Genomic DNA, 13,967 nt, shown 5'->3' with positions numbered 1-13,967 from the left:
TAATTACTGATAAGATGGGATTTCTACCACTTTGTATTTACTTTCTCTATATCTTAGTGATTTGTCCTTCATTTCCTCCATTACTACTTTTGTTGGTATTAAAAAAATTTTCATATTGACATTTTGATTCCCTTCTCATTTCCTTTTGTATATTTTTTAGATACTTTTTTGGGATTACCATGGCGAGTACATATAACAACCTAAAGTTATAACAATCTATCTTGAATTGATACCAATTTAACTTCAATCATATACAAAAACTCTTTCTTTATAATTCTACCTCTGTACTTTGTTATTGATGCCAAAAATTAAACTTTATATATTTAATTCCTATTAACATAAATTTATAATTATTTTTAGACATATGTCTTTTAAACCCTGTAGAAAATAAAAAGTTGGCAATATGAACCAAAATTCAATAATACTAGTCTTCATATTGTCCATGTATTTACCTTTACCAGACAGCTTTGTATTTTAATATGGCTTGGTTTCTGTTTAGCATCATTTTATAAACTAAAAGACTCACTTCAGCATTTCTTATTGGGCAGGTCTAGTGGTAATGAATTCACTCGTCTTGTGTAACTGGGGATGAGCATACAGAAAGCTTTGAGAATATACTTGTGGAGCAGGCCAGCACCCTGTTTCGAGATGTCCACAGGTGGTACACCTGTGGCATGGGTCCAAGTTGCATGACAAAGTATTGAAACCTGAACTAACATTGGAGCCAAATCGTGGCTGCCTGTGATCAGGTCAAATGAATGCTAAAACAAATCAGTGTTTTCCATAACATTTATGTAAGACCTAGAGTCCCCTGCTATTCAAAATTTCCAATGAACAGTTCAAAATTACAAAACCTGTGAAGAACAAGGGAAATCTTGACATCTCAGAAGGGAAAAGACAGTCAGTAGACTTTATCAACATTAAAAACTGCTCTGCAAAGACATTGCTGATAAAATGAAAATACAAGCTACAGAAATAGTGCATGTAAATCACATGATAGACAAAGGACTTTTATCTATAGTATATTTTTAAAAACTCTAAAATTCAACAGTAAGGAAACAATGCAATTCAAAAGTGGGCAAAAGACTTAGACACTTCATGCAGAAGTTATGCAGACTCCAGATAAGCACATGAAAAGATACTATGATTGTCCATTAAGGAAAACCAAATTAAAATCACAGGTGATATCATTACACACTTACTAGAATGGGGAAAAAAAAATGACAGTTCCAGCTGCTGGTAGGGATACTGAACAAATGGTATTCTTACACATCACTGATGGAAATGCAAAAATACGGTGCCTCTCTAGAAAACAGTTGGGTTGTCTTATAAACATACCTTGTCACCCAGCATTCTTATGAAAACACCTGTTCATAATAGCCTATACACATATACTCAGAGCAGCGTTATCTGTAACAGTGAAGCATTGGAAACAACCCCAGTGTCCTTCAGCTAGTTAAAAACACCGTATGTGAGACTACACTAATAAAAGGGAATGAACTATTTAAAAACACAGTATGTGAAACTACACTAATAAAAGGGAATGAACTGTTGCTCGGCAGCAGAGGGCATATCGAGAGCACTGTGTTGTCAGAGAACCAGAGCTCATGTCCTGTGTACCTTCGCCTACCTGACCTTTTAAAGGTAAAACTAGGGAAGCAGAGCACATAAGAGGGATTACGAAGGGTTAAGACTTGGTGGGTGGCAGATTTTGACTAAAAAGGGACTTTACAAGAGAAATTTTTTTTCCTTTTTTTTCTTTTGTCCTACCTGGTTACATGGAGATCTTTCTTGGCTTTTCAGAAGTCTGAGGTCTTATGCCAGCATTCAGTAGGTATTCTGTGAGAATCATTCCACAAGTAGATGTATTTTTGATGTATCTCTGGAAGGAGGTGAGGTCTATGCCTTCTACTCCACCATCTAAATCTCTCGAAAAGAAACTTTGAACGATTGAATGGTTCTATATTCTGATTGTGGTAGTGGCCCCATTGATCTATACGTGTGTCAAAACTTTAAAATTGTACACCCTAAAGGTCAGTTTTTATGCATGTCAATTCAAAGAAATTAATAGTATGGTTAAAAAATCTTAAAGGTCCAGAGAAAAATTTAAGAGCCATTCAGCAACAATGTCAGTAAGCCATGCTAGCTTTCATTTTGCTTATTTCCCTAATTGCCCAAGGACTCTTAAGAAACCAAGGCTTTGCGTGTGCCCTGGTCCCAGCGAAACTGTTTGTGTTAGGAAGGAAAGCAAGAAGAGGTGTTTGGCAGTCAGGCTCTGTCCAGCAGTCCCTGCTGTAATTTCCTGTATTTTCCACTTACATGGTCCTAATTAGAGGTATTCGTGGCTTTTCTCGCCCCTGTGCCAGTTGGAGAAATCATTACAGACAATGTATTTTTATTATCAAATATACCATACTTGCAAAACTCCACACAATACACAGTTTATATGGTTAAAAATTTAGTATCCCACTGAATATAAGATGGCACCAAATAAATGAATTGGATTTTAGGTTCCATTAAGAAAGAAAAATGTTATCCCAAATAAGCTGATACAAAGATTTATCATTGTAAATTTTTTATACTTTTGAAATCTTTCAGACCTTGATTTTGACACATCATCCTTATGGTGTATAAAAAGTGAAATGTAGTAAAAGAAACTGGCTAAGAAATATTTGTAGAAATGACATCTTAAGACTATCCAGATTCTAGAAAGGTGAAAGTACTAGAAAATTGATATCTGTGTTCGCACCACCTTATTTATGGAGTAGGATAATTGCCAATGCTATGGGAACTCTTTGGTGGACTTTCCTGATAGTATCTCCCTCCTTTACACCCTATAGATACTCGCTTTTTTTGTAATTTTACTGAGCATACAACCCTAAATAATTCATTGCTCAGCATTATTATTAGCTGTTTTATGCATTGAACTAAAGCACGTGTGTTCTGCGCCTTACTGTTTTTACCGTACTGTAGGTGAGATTCGTCCTGCCATATGGCTAGCTGCCACTGCTGCGCAGTATCCACCAGTGCACATGTTCCATAGTTTATCAGTTCCCCAGCTGATGGACATTTGGGACTATTTCCAGTGTTTATATTTTGTTGCATTTTACAGTCATCTCCTGGTAAACATGCATTAGTTTCCCTTGGGTATATACCCCAAAGTGGAATTTCTAGGGCAAGATGATATCCTGGAAAATACTGCTCTTCCTCTCAGATGCTAAGAAAAATTTGTTTCAGAAAGACAAAGTGGCCCTTGTTTCATTTATGTCATGCTAAAGTCTTATCAAGGAGGAGTTCCCCATTGTGGCACAGTGGAAACAAATCCGACTAGGAACCATGAGGTTGCAGGTTTGATCCCTGGCCTCGCTCAGTGGGTTGGGGATAAGGCATCGCCATGAGCTGTCATGTAGGTCAAAGACACGGCGTGGATCCTCCATTGCTGTGGCTGTGGTAGGCCAGTGGCTACAGCTCCGATTTGACCCCTAGACTGGGAACCTCCATATGCCATGAATTCGGCACTAAAAAGCACCCCAAAAAAGTCTTATCAGAGAAATCTTTGGCCGTCATCTGTCTCTGGAATAAACAATTTTTTTTTCCAAACTCAACAGTGCTGGTTTTCATTCACAAAACTTGCTTTAAAGTGAGATGCAGAGAAGCATGGGATGAAATACCACATACATTCTCACCATACACATAGGATACAAAAATAGTTTCCTTTCATAAAGATTTTCACATCTTGTTTAATGGGAAACAACTAAAATGTTAGACAATCTAGTAGATAAATTTTTACTGTTTTGTCTTTCAGATCATGTAATTTCTTTTCAGAATCTGTACATTTTCTTATGACGCTTTCGCAAGTTGATCATCAGTGGCCTTGGAGGAGAAGCTGATATTTAGCAGTATCTTTTGCTAATCCTCTAGTTAAATTTTCTTGCCACTCCTGGTGAGTCTGCTTAAAGGGTCTTCTTCAGAACTCTTATCCACACTTCTATTCCTGCTGTGTGCTCCACCAACAGAGGTCGAATTGTCACGATGTGCCGGCTCTTGGGGGGCACTTTCCACAACTTTGGTACTAGTTTCTTTTCCCCCAGATTCTGGCATTTCTCCTTCCCTTATAAGACCAAGGCCTGTTAAAAGACTTCACAGGTTTTAGAAGACGTTCCCGTGATGGGAAGGCAGGATGAGAAAATTCCTGGAGGTTGATGGATAGTTTGGGAAAGGTTTCAACCACATTTTCATTTTCACTCTCAGAATTGTCCCTAAAGAAGGTTCTATTTTCTGATCTCACAATGCCACATTTTGCTTTCATGTTTTCAGTGGATAGCAGATAACCCCCCTTTAGCTTTGTTAAGCTTGGTTTCTGGACAGACTTGGTATCAGAATCAATGACTCCCTCTGATGTGGGCCATGAATCAACCCCGAGTTTGTTGGAAAGCCTCCTTAAAGCTTTCTTCAGAATTCTCATCCACTTTCATGGGGTCTGTTTTTCTTGATATCTGTCTTGGATATCCTCTGTTATTAGATCTAGGTTGCTATTTAGAGAAGGAGTTTTAGGTCCCTTTTCTCCTTTATATTCCAAAGTCAGTTGGTTATTGATATGAAAACCCTTGATAAGGGCATATTCTTCTGCAGTCCGCCCATAGATATCTTGAGAAAAGACATCAAAGCCTTGCTCAAGAAGCCTGACTATACTTGATTTGATTCATAATTTACAGCAAGCACAAGGAAGGGCTGTTATTTTCTTCATCTTATCAACCATATGTGTGTTTGCTTCTTTTCTTACTAAAAATTCCATTTGCTGTTTGTTTTTACTGACAGCAAGTACAAGTGGTGTAAGGCCATCCTTGCTTTTTGCTTCAATGTTGGCATTGTATGCAGGCAGCTTTGCTGCAATGACGCCGTTCTAACCAAGGGCAGTGTAGAGGAGGGCAGTGTTACCGCTGATGTCCATGAGATTGGGTCAGCACCACGTTCCAGAAGAATACTTGCACGTTTTTCTTGATGGCACTGGACAGCCTTTATCAGTGCTGTCCTGTGCTCATTGTCACAGAGGTTAAGCTGACATTTCCTCTCTACTGGTAGATTTACCACTGCTGGATGGCCATTCGCACAGGCCAAATGCAGAGCAGTCAGTTCTGGAGGTTGGAAGTCTTAAGATGAAGGCATCAGCAGGGTTGGTTTCTGGTGGGGTCTCTCTTCCAGGCTCGTAGAAGGTCGAGTTCTCCCTCTGTCCTGGCACGGCCGTTCTTCTTGCCAAGAGGGTTGGGTACTCTTGCACCTTCAGGGTCATCGAGAGCTGAACCGAGGACTCCTGTACCACAGTCCTGGTTCTGCTGAAACGTTAGCAGGTGGAGGGGAAGCACGGCCAGAGGCCACAGGCATGCCCAGGTAGTGATGTCAGGGTGGGGCGGGGCAGGCCAGCACACTGACAGTGCTTTAATTACTCAATGAATCAATGAATTGTATTACATTTACAGCTGTACAAGATCATCACAACCCAACTTTACAGCATGTCCATCCCAAACACCCAGCCCATCCCCCACCCCCCCAAGCTGTCTCCTTTGGAAACCATAAGTGTTTCAAAGTCTGTGAGTCAGTATCTGTCCTACAAAGAAGTTCATTGTGTCGTTTTTTTTTATTCCAGATTACGTGATAGCATATGATGTTGGTGTATCATCACTGTCTGGCTGACTTCACTTAGCATGATAATTTCTAGGTCCATCCATGTTGCTGCAAATGCCATTATTTCTTTCCTTTTAATGGCTGAGTAATATTCCATTGTGTATATGTGCCTTATCTTCTTTATCCACTCCTCTGTCAATGGACATTTAGGGTGTTTCCATGTATTGGCTATTGTATATAGTGCTGTAATGAACACTGGAGTACATGTATCTTTTCGAGTCATGGTTTTCTCTGAATAGATGCCCAGAACTGGGGTTGCTGGACCAAATGGTAATTCTGTTTTCAGTTTTCTGAGGCATCTCCACACTGTTTTCCACAGTGGTTGCACCAATTTACATTCCCACCAACAGAGTAAGAGGGTACCCTTTTCTCCACACCCTCTCCAGCATTTACTGTTTGTAGACTTTTTGATGATGGCCATTCTGGCTGATGTGAGGTGGTACCTCACGTGGTTTTGATTTGCATTTTTGTAATGAGTGATGTTGAACATCTTTTCATGTATTTTTTTTTTTTTTGTCCATCTGTATGTCTTCGGAGAAATGTCTGTTTAGATCTTCTGCCCATTTTTTGATGGGGTTGTTCATTTTTTTGGTATTGAGCTGCAGGTGGTGGTTATAAAGTTTGGAGATTAATCCCCTGTCAGTTCATTTGCAAATATTTTCTCCCATCCTGTGGGTTGTCTTTTCATTTTGTTTATGGTTTCCTTTGCTGTACAGAAACTTTTAACTTTAATTCCCATTTGTTTATTTTTGTTTTTATTAACTCTAGGTGGGTCTGAGAATATATTGCTGTGATTTATGCCAGAGGGTGTTTAGCCTATGTTTTCCTCTAAGAGTTTTATAGTATCCAGGCTTATATTTAGGTCTTTAATCCATTTTGAGTTTATTTTTGTGTATGGTGTTAGGAAGTCATTTTTTAACATGTGACTGTCCAGTTTTTCCAGCACCATTTATTGAAGGGGCTGTCTTTTCTCCATTGTATATTCTTGCCTGCTTTGTCATAAATTAGTTGAATGTAGGTAGGTTTAATTATGGGCTTTCTTTCCTGTTCCCCTGATCTATAATTCTGTCTTTGTGCCAGTACCATATGGTTTTGATGACTGTAGCTTTGTGTATAGTCTGAGTCAGGGAGCCTGATTCCTGTAGCTCCATTTTTCTTTTACAGGACAGTTTTGGCTATTCTGGGTCTTTGTTGTGCTTCTAAACAAATTTTAATTATTTTGTTCTAGTTCTATGAAAAATGTCCTTAGAACTGGGACAGGGATTGCATTGAATCTGTAGATGACCTTGGGTAGTATATCATTTTGATAATATTGACTCTTCCAACCCAAGAGCATGGTATATCTTTCCATCTGTTTGCGTCATCATTGATTTCTTTTATCAGTGTCTTAGTTTTCAGAGTACAGGTCTTTTTTGTCTCTTCAGGTAGGTTTATTCCTAAGTATTTTACTCTTTTTGATGTGATAGTAAATGGGATTGTTTCCCTAATTTCTCTTTCTGATCTTTCATCGTTAGTATATAGAAATGCAGTTGACTTCTGTGTATTAATTTTGTATTCTGCAGCTATACCAAATTCATTGATAAGCACTAAGGGTTTTCTGGTAGTGTCTTTAGGATTTTCTAGGTATGGTATCATGTCATCTGCACGCAGTGATAGTTTTGTTTCTTCCTTCCTAATTTGGATTGCTTTTTTTTTTTTTTCTATGATTGCTATGGCTGGGACTTCCAAAACTATGTTGAATAGTAGTGGTGAGAGTGGACATCCTTACCACAGCAGGAATTCTTTCAGCTTTTCACCATTTAGCTCTGGGTTTGTCATATGTGGCCTTTACTATGTTGAGGTAGGTTCCCTCTATGCCCACTTTCTGGATGGTTTTTATCAGAAATGGGTGTTGGATTTTGTCAAAGGCTTTTTGTGCCTCTATTGAGAGGATCATATGGTTTTTATTCTTCAGTTTGTTAATGTGGCCTATCACACTGATTTGCAGATATTGAAGAATACTTGCATCCCTTGGATAAATCCTACTTGATCATGATGTCTAATATTTTTAATGTATTGTTGCATTCAGTTTGCTAGTATTCTGTTGAGGATTTTTGCATCTTTGTTCATCAGTGATATTGGCCTGTACTTTTCTTTTTTTTGTGGTATCTTTGTCTGGTTTTGGTATCAGGGTAATTGTAGCCTCATAGAATGAGCTTGGGAGCATTCCTTCCTCTGCAATTTTTTAGAATAGTTTCAGGACGACAGGTGTTAGCTCTTCTCCAAATGTTTGACAGAAATCGCCTGTGGACCTATCTGTCCTGGACTTTTGTTTGTTGCAAGTTTTTAAATGACAATTTAAATTTCAGTACCTGTGACTGGTCTGTTCATCTTTTCTATTTCATCTTGGTTTAGTCTTAGAAGACTATACTTTTCAAAGATTTTGTCCATTTCTTCTAGGTTGTCCGTTTTATTGGCATATAGTTGCTTATAGTAGTCTCTTATGATCCTTTGTGTTCCTGTGATGTCCATTATAACTTCTTCCATTTCTAATTTTATTGATTTGAGTCCTCTCTCTTTTTTTTTTTTTTTGATAAGACTGGCTAAGGATTTATCAATTTTGTGGATCTTTTCAAAGAACCAGCTTTGAGTTTCATTGATCTTTTCTGTGGCTTTCTTCATTTCTATTTCATTTACTTCTGCTGTGGTCTCTATGATTTCTTTCCTTCTGCTAACTTTAGGTCTTGTCTGTTCTTCCCTCTCTAGCTGCTTTAGATGTAAATTTAGGATATTTGAGCTTTTTCTTGGTTCCTGAGGTAGGCTTGTGCCGAGGTCCAGCCCCAGCAGCCAGGGAGTGCCGAAGGAGAGGATGGGCTACAAACGGCGCGGAAAGAATTGGAGCCAACTCCTCAGCTGCATGCTGCAGATGACCCAATTTATTAAATGAAAAGCATCAGTTTTTATACCCTATCACAATCAGGTTTCGTGTAAGATTTGACATTAACATTTGATTTAAAGCCCTTTTGTTCCCTCCACCCGAGATACAAAAAAAGGTTAGTTAAAACATGTTCCTTTCAACTTCAGATTTTCCTTCAAGATTACAAACTTAAAGTTTCACACTGTATTTTTCTTAAAAGGTCAACAACAGTAGCTATTCCATTCTATATTAAGAACAAAGCTTTAATAAGTAATAAACTATGATACCTAACATTCTTTAACTAAAGGTGTATGTAGTTAACAAAACGCATGAAAGCCTTGGGCTCATGGCATTCTTAAAACCACGATTTATTTGGCGCCAGCAAGCTAAGCATTTAACCTATTGTGCTGATTTACGTAAGTTCCAAACCACCAATTTCAATAGAAAGGAGTATTATACCCAAAAATTAACAAATGCCCCCACAAGGGATGAAAGTTACAAGTGACACTGTTTAAAAATATATCTATTATAGAAAATAGCAATTTATAGGCCAAACAACATTTTCCCAGCCCCAAACTTCTTTTTAAGTAAAGGGACTGAAATCATAAGTTTCCCCTGTATACGCTCACAAAATAGGTGCCATAAATTGTTACTCCAAAACAAAGGCTTTTTCCATTACATTGTTTAAATAACTTCACTCTGTTTTGGTTCAAGTGTTTTACGTACCCAGGGCAAATCTTTAGCAGTAAGAAAGCTGTGAATAGAGATAGAAAAGGAAGGATAAACACAGAAAAATAGATTAACATATTTTTTAGGGGATATCATTTTTATTTTCCTGGAGCCGATGTCTTTCAAGGGATTGCTCTGCAATCCTTCTTTCTTCAGCTTGTCTGTAGCTCTGCTAACCAGACAAGCCCCACGCATCCGCAATCCTTCTTCTTTCTTCAGCTTGTCTGTAGCTCTGCTAACCAGACAAGCCTCATGCAGGTGCCGACTGTGGCTTTGCTTTCTTTACTGGAGCAGCCTCATGGCTCCCGACAGGCTTGTATTGCTATAAACTTCCCTCTTAGAACTGCTTTTGCTGCACCCCTTAGGTTTTGGAGTGTTGTATCTCTGTTATTTGCTTCTAGGTATTTTTTAATTTCCTCTTTGATATCTTCAGTGATCCATTGGTTGTTTAGAAGCATGTTGTTTAGTATCCACATGTTTGTGTTTTTTGCAATTTTTTTCTTGTTGATTTCCAGTCATATAGCATTGTGGTCAGAAAAGATGCTTGATATGATTTCAGTTTTCTTAAATTTACCAAGGCTTGATTTGTAGCACAGAATGTGATCTATCCTAGAGAATGTTCTGTGTGCACTTGAGATGAATGTGTGTTCTGCTGCTTGTGGATGGAATGTCCTATAAATATTAAGTCCATCTGATCTAATGCTTCATTTAGGGCCTGTGGTACCTTGTTGATTTTCTGTCTGGATGATCTGTCCATTGCTATAAGTGGGGTGTTAAAAGTCCCCCACTATTATTGTGTTGTCAGTTTCTCCTTTTAAGGTTGTTAGCAGTTGCCTTATATATTGAGGTGATTCTATGCTGCATGCATATATATTTACAATTGTTATATCTTCTTCTTGAAATGATCCTTTGATCATTATGTAATGTCCTTCTTTGTCTCTTATAATGCTCTTTAAGGTCTGTTTTGTCTGATATGAATATTGCTACTCCAGCATTCTTTTGATTCCTGTTTGCATGGAGTATTTTCTTCCATCCTCTCACTTTCAATTTGTATGTGTCCCTAGAAATGATGTGCATCTCTTGAAGACAGCATATGTATGGGCCCTGTTTCTGTACCCCTTCAGCCAGTCTGTCTTTGGTCGGGGCATTTAGTCCATTGACATTTAAGGTAATTAATGATGTGTCTGTTCTTATGGCCATTAACTGTTGTGGATTTGCTTTTGCTGCTCTTTTTTCTTCCCTTCTCTTGTGGTTTAATGGCTGTCTTTAGTGTTGTATTTGAGTTGATTTTTCTTATTTGTGTGTGTATCTATTGTATATTTTTGGCTTGCAGTTACCCTGAAGTTTTGATATAGGAGTCTATGTATATACAAGATTGTTTAAGTTGTTGGTCTCTTAATTGCAAGTGCATCTCCAGTGTCCTGCATTTGTACCCTCCTCTTCTTATGATTTCTGATTTTGGTAGCATATTTATGCATGGATGATTTCCTACCTTTACTGTATATATGGCTTTACTGGTGATCTTTGTCATTTGTAGTATTTTTGTTTTGAGTTGTGGCCTTTTCTTTTCTGCCAAGAGAAGTTCCTTTAGTATTTGTTGTAAAGCTGGTTTAGTGTTGCTGGGTAGGGTAATAATCTTGGTTGAAGGTTTTTTCCTTTCGTCACGTTAAGTGTATCATGCCACTCCCTTCTGGCCTGCAGAGTATCTGCTGAAAAATCTGCCCATAACCTAACCAGTGTTCCCTTGTATGTTACTTGTTTCTTTTCCCCAGCTTATTTCAATATTTGCTCTTTGTCTTTCATCTTGGTAAGTTTGATTAATGTGTCTTGGGGTATTCCTCCTTGGGTTTATTTTACATGGTATTCTTTGTGCTTCCTGAAGCTGAGTGAGTGGTTCCTTTGCCATGTTAGGGAAGTTTTCGGCTATCATCTCTGTGAATATTTTTTCTGTCCCTTTATCTCTCTCTTCTCCCTCTGGCCCCCCTATAATACAGATGTTGGTGAGTTTAACATTGTCCCAGAGTTCTCTGAGACTCTCTTCATTTCTTTTCAATCTTCTTTCTCTTTTCTGTTACGCATCCGTGATTTCCACTAATCTATATTCCACCTCACTTACTCATTCTTCTGCCTCCTGTATTCTGCTGTTGGCTGCTTCTAGTGAAATTTTTATTTCAATTATTGTCTTTTGCATCTCTTCTTGCTTAAGTTTTAAATCTTGTATCTCTTTGCTCAGTGTTTTCTTTAAATTATCAATCTTTGCCTCTAGTTTATTTTCAATGTCTTGCATCATCTTCACTATCATCAGTCTAAAGTCTTTTTCCTGGAAGCTGATAAATCTCCTGATCACTTAGCTGTTTTTCTGGGGTTTTTTCTTTCTCCCTTATCTGAGTTATAGTTCTGTCTTTTCATTTTTATAGGCTTTTGGTGTGGTGACCTTTTTACAGATAATGGCGTTATACCCTCTCTTACTTCTGGTGTCTGCCCCCCCTTGTGGCTGAAGTTGGTACGGGGGCTTGCTGTAGGCTTCCTGATGGGAGGGACTGGTGCCTGCCCACTTGTAGGTAGGGCTGGTTCCTATCCCTCTGGTGGGTGGGGCTTCATCTCTGGGTGACATTAGAGGCAGCTGTGTGCCTAGGGGGTCTTTAGGCAGCCTCTTTACTGATGGGTGGGGTTGTGATCCCACTGGATTGTTTGGCCTGGGGCTCCTCAGTGCTGAAGGGTGGGGCCAGATTTTCCCAAAATGGCCACTTCCAGAGAAAAGCATGCTGATGAATATTCCCAAGAGTTTTGCCTCCAATGCCCTTCCCCCACAACAAGCCACATTCACCCCCTGTTTTCCCAGGAGATCCTGCAAGAACTGCAGTCAGGTCTGACCCAGATTCCTGTGGAGCCTTTGCTTTGCCCTGGGACCCAGTGCACATGAAACCCTGTGTGCACCTTTCAAGAGTGGGGTCTCTGTTTCCCCCAGTCCCATGGAGCTCCTGCACACAAGCCCCACTGGCCTTCAATGCCAGATGCTCCAGGGGCTCTTTCTCCCAGTGCCAGATCACCAGGCATGAGTCCCTGTGATAGCTGCTTTCCAGTCTGTGGGGCTTCCCACCCGGGAGGTGTGAAGGTTGCTTATATTGTGTAATCACCCCTCCTAACTCTTGGTGTGGCCTCTTCTTTGTCTCCTGGAGTAGGATATTTTTTTTTAAAGTTTCCAGTCCATTTGGTTGAAGGTTGCTCAGCATTTGGTTATAATTTTGTTACTTTTAGGAGAGAAGTTGAGCTCCAGTCCTTCTATTCCGCCATCTTAATCTCATCTCCTCAAATGCTCATGTTCTTGCTACTGTTGTGTGTTGCCAAGGGAAAAATGGACACCTTTTTCAAGTAATTAGAAATGGTAGAGACTGGGGTTCAAGATTGGGTCCAACTGATTTCAAAACCTGGCTTCCTAACTTACTAATTTTATGACCTTAAATGTTCTACACTTCAGTTTTCTCACCCGGATATTGGTGTGAGATTGTGACAGCTGGAACTGCTGCAGCCGTCTTGTGACCAGGAAGGGAGCTTATTGCCTGAATGCACTTGGAGCTGCCAGGCTCATAGTCTGCTGAATTCTAGAGACAATTCTCATCGGCCACTCATTTGGGGTGGGGATCCTCCTCTCCAAGGACCACCACCGCAGGAAAGACTTCCCCCACACTCCCAACTCTCCACTACTCTCCCTCCAAGGGGACACATCTCTTTTCTGATGGCAGTTCTACCACTTAACATGAAAATGACACTGCGTTGTGAGTGGCACCCAGGAGTAGGCAAAGTCCATGCCGACAATGACATGGGCGGCCCCACCCACTTGTGATGGAAGCCATGGTCAGTCTCTACTCAGTAGCCCCAGAACCAGTTATTTTCATGATGATGGAATCCCAGAATTCTAGGTGTTTTGTTTTTTGGTGGTGGTGGTGGCAGTTTGGATTGGTCGTTTTTCCCGTAGAAGTCAATTTATTTCCATCTGTTGGCTGAGAGCTGGCATCCAAATCCCTGTTCTTCCACTCTTTGCCAAGACAGCGAGCACGCCTCTTTGCCTCTCCCATCCCCGCTTTGTCGACTGTACGTGAGGATGATAGTAGTCACCTTTCTCATGGTGTTAGAGAGGAATCTATTTTAAAAAACCGCTCAGAAAAAAATGTCTGGCAAATAAAGACCAAAATAAAAGTTTCAAATCGGCAATGTGTGTGTTAGTGACCCTGGGACTCTTAAGCACATAGACAGTCCATGGGGGCTGCACACTGCAAATATAGGGTCTCTCATTATCTGGACTGTCATTATAAAAAGTTCCCTTTTAATGACTTTCAGATATTGAGGGTTGTGAAGCAGCGAGCCTGCATGGAGAAAAGTGGTACAGAGAGAGGGAACTGAATGTTGAAAATCCTTGAGTTGGATTTTAAAAGCTTTTTAAAGGTAAAACCTGTTATAGTGAGTGCACAGCCTCCTGATAAACACATTTAAATTGTACTGGAGTCCAGGAGAGAGGACAGAGTGTGCCGCAGTCATATTTCAGCTGTACTTGAAGGACGGCGACAGTGACTTGATTTATGTGAAGGGAAGGTAACTGGAATACAGCCACGACTAACGTACTTTGCTCCCAGTGCTCCGGCCACACGGGCCTCCTTACTGC

General features: G+C 39.7%; 1 pseudogene across 1 annotated transcript; it reads right to left on the bottom strand.

Moving 5' to 3' along the window:
- Positions 1-1,470: 1,470 nt before the first annotated feature.
- LOC102166232 (putative ankyrin repeat domain-containing protein 26-like protein) lies at positions 1,471-13,115 on the bottom strand (annotated as a pseudogene). The gene is made up of 3 exons (XR_014837182.1): positions 13,095-13,115; positions 5,240-5,333; positions 1,471-5,150 (listed from the first exon to the last, which is right to left on the bottom strand). The product of XR_014837182.1 is annotated as a putative ankyrin repeat domain-containing protein 26-like protein (transcript).
- Positions 13,116-13,967: the final 852 nt, after the last annotated feature.

This window comes from Sus scrofa, chromosome 2, assembly GCF_054392235.1.
Source record: "Sus scrofa isolate SSC_HxYL_T2T_F1_AM1 chromosome 2, Sscrofa_HxYL_maternal_Yorkshire_Landrace_v2.0, whole genome shotgun sequence".
NCBI classification, from domain to species: domain Eukaryota; kingdom Metazoa; phylum Chordata; class Mammalia; order Artiodactyla; family Suidae; genus Sus; species Sus scrofa.
The sequence above is the reverse complement of the archived record's forward strand: the minus strand, read 5'-3'. Positions and strand labels throughout refer to the sequence as shown.